This window comes from Bos grunniens, chromosome 18 (assembly GCF_055505025.1).
Source record: "Bos grunniens cultivar Pamir isolate PY7600 chromosome 18, Bosgru_T2T1.0, whole genome shotgun sequence".
NCBI lineage: Eukaryota > Metazoa > Chordata > Mammalia > Artiodactyla > Bovidae > Bos > Bos grunniens.
The window spans coordinates 58,835,064-58,838,724 of NC_141182.1; positions in this window are offsets into that span (position 1 = coordinate 58,835,064).

The window sequence follows — 3,661 nt, forward strand, 5'->3', positions numbered from 1 at the left end:
GGTGATGCACATTTAGGATGTTTCCATGGCTTAGCCATTGTAAATAGTGCTGCTGTGAACACTGGGATGTGTGTATATTTTCAAATTATAATTTTCTGGGGGTATATGGCCAGGAGTGTAATTGCGGGATCATATGGTATTAATTGCTATATTTTTAGTTTTTTTTTTTTTAAGGAAGCTACATTGTGTTCTTGATAGTAGCTAAACCAATTTACATTCCCACCAACAATGAAGGACGATTCCCTTTTCTCTACGCCCTCTCCAGCATTTATTTTTTGTAGACTTTTTGATGATGGCCATTCTGACCAGTGTAAGGTGATGTCTCACTAGGTTTGATTTGCATTTCTCTGATAATTACCAATGTTGGGAATTTTTTCATGAGCCTGTTGGCCACCTGTATACTTTCTTTGAAGAAATGTCTATTTGGATCTTCTGCCCACTTTTTGATTGGGTTGCTTGAATTTCTTTTTCTTTTTTTTTTAAATTTTATTTTATTTTTAAATTTTACATAATTGTATTAGTTTTGCCAAATATCAAAATGAATCCGCTGATATTGAGTTGTATGAGCTGTTTGTATATTTTGGAGATTAAGCCTTTGTCAGTTGCATCATTTGCAAATATTTTCTCCCATTCTGTAGGTTGTTTTTCTGATATAAAAAGTATTTTTTGTTTGACAGCATGGCCACAAGACTCTCTCACAGTGTAAGATTTTTGGGGCTTTAGGCTATGTAGTATCAGGTTGGATTCTGGAGGAACTGGTGATAACAGGATTAGCCTGACTCTCAGAAGAACTGGAGACTAAAGCTCAGCCACACAGACAGATACTGACGGAGCTCAAGTAAAACACTGGGTACTTGGGCTTGGATGAAGCTCCCTGGTGGCAGTACTCCATGAGTTGTCAGGTATCAATGCCAGGAAAATCACATACCATCACTTCATGGGGAGAGGAAAACTGGGGCTCCAATTTAACTATTTTTTCTGAACTCTGACCCATGCATCTCTTCCATTGACTGATGTCATTTTTTTAAGTCACTCTGTCATGTCAAACTCTTTGTGACCCCAAGGACTATAGCCCACCAGGCACTTCTGACCATGGAATTCTTCACACAAGAATACTGGAGTGGGTTGCCATTCCCTTCTCAAGGAGATCTTCCCAAACCAGGGATCAAACCCAGGTCTCCTGCATTGCATTACAGTGAGTGGACCAGCTCTCAGTGAGTGCTGAGTCCTTCTATAAGAATTACTAAGTTGAAACTAAGTTGGTTTTAGAAACCGCACACTTGCAGTTAGTTTTAAAACAGGCATGGCCTGACTGATTATGTTTCACTCTTAAACTTCTCACTTGCACCAAAAACTCAGGGGAAATGGATAGTGGGCTTTGTTCAGATTGTGTGTTTGCCTGGTGGAAAATGAAAAGGAGTGATTTTGCCCAGTAAACTTCATGTCTCATCATTCATTGCATAAGCAATGAGTGCTCCTTAATGAAATTCAGCTAAAGTATGTACAAAGACCTCTGGTAACCATTCATTACTGCTGAATGGAGAAAGCAGCCCAGGCTATAGTTAAAAGAATAGCAGAGGACTTCCCTGGTGTCCAGTGGTTTAGAATCCACCTGTTAATACAGAGACATGGGCTCAATCCCTGGTCCAGGAAGATTCCACATGCCATGGGACAATTAAGCCTGTGCACCACAACTACTCAAGACCACGGGTCTAGAGCCTGGGCTCTGAGAGAATAGAAGTCACCACAATGAGAAGCCCATGCACCACAATTAGACAGAAACTCTCACTCACTGTGACTAGAGAAAGGATATGTGCATTAGTGAACACCCAGCACAACAAAAAATACATTTAAAAAATTGTTGATAGTGCCTGTTAAACCATCTGATCCTAGTGTTTTCATTTGTGATGGGCACTTTTATAAACACCATTCTGTCTTCTGTGGATATTTCTCTGTTTGAACTTCATATCAGTGTTGGGATCTGTATTGATAAAGTAAAATAACTTAGAAAATGTCTATTATCACCATATCCATTTTAATTTTCATTAACACAAATTTGTACAAATTAGATCAATGATTTCTTTTCTTTTAACTTTTAATTTTATATTGGAGTATAGCTAGTAAATGGAGCTTCCCAGGTGGCACTAGTGGTAAAGAACCTGCCTGCCAATGTAGGAGACTTGGTTCAATCCCTGAGTCAGGAAGATCCCCTGGAGGGGTGCATGGCAACCCACTCCAGTATTCTTGCCTGGAGAATCCCATGGACAGAGGAGCCTGGCAGGCTATAGTCCATAGGGTTGAAAAGAGTTGGACACAACTGAAGCGACTTAGCACACACATAACCAGTTAACTGTTGTGATACTTTCAGATGAACAGGGAAGGGACTCAGTCATACACATACATGTCTCCATTCTCCCAGAACAGTGATTTCTAATGTAAACTACTGACACATTCTTCCTTTTACATTTCAGTTCAGCTCAGTTCAGTTGCTCAGTTGTGTCTGACTCTTTGTGACCGCATGGACTGCAGCACGCCAGGCCTCCCTGTCCATCACCAACTCCCAGAGTTTTCTCACATTCATGTCTATTGAGTCGGTGATGCCATCCAACAATCTCATCCTGTGTTATCCCCTTCTCCTCCCACCTTCAATCTTTCCCAGCATCAGGGTCTTCTCAAATGAGTCAGTTCTTCCAATCAGGTGGCCAAAGTATTGGAGTTTCAGCTTCAGCATCAGTCCTTCCAATGAATATTCAGGACTGATCTCCTTTAGGATGAACTGGTTGGATCTCCTTTCAGTACAAGGGATTCTCAAGAGTCTTCTCCAACACCACAGTTCAAAAGCATCAATTCTTTGGCTCACAGCTTTCCTTATAGTTCAACTCTGCAGGCCAACTCTTAGTTGCATCTTGTTGGTCTAGTTCCCCAACCAGTGGATGGGACCTACAGCCCCTGCATTGGGAGTGCAGAGTCATAACATCTGGACCACCAGGGAAGTCAGCAGAGGTTTCTTTGGTATACAAGAAATTAGGGGCTCCAACAAAGAGTAGCTGGTGACAGAAATTTCAGGAAGAAAGATTCAGGAAGAAAGTTAAGCCTGAGAAGTTCTCTGGTCCTCAACAATATTAGGAGAAGTGTCCTAAGACATACTGGAACACAGTCCAAAATTTACATATGGAAAAGTCAACTGAGGGCTCCAGTAAACATTCCATGCTCTCTACTCTGCATGTTCATGCCATTCCTTAAAACCCATCTTGCTGCTGAGTGGAATATTAAATTTGAGGGAGAGCTCCACAGCCAGCTTCAGACTTGCCATCACACCATCCTTGTATCAAAAAACTTGTCTTTTCATGTCTGACTCATTGTCCTATATCCAGACTGTCCTTCAGAGAAATATGGTAGCTTCCCAGGGGTTCTTAAAGCCATTTGGAGGGCAGAAGGGACAGCCAGGTGTCCTTGGATCACTAGAGCCCAAAGCCCAAAGCTTTGTCTCTGAAAGAAGTGATGATCCTACAAGATTTAAATCAGGAAAACATTAAGGAGAGAATGCAGAACTGGGATCTCCCATTCCAGAGGGTAGTTTTCCTGCCCTATTCAGACAATAAAAAATGTGAGCAGGATCATCCATTTCTGCCATCAAAATGCAAGCTCCTCCAAAATGGTC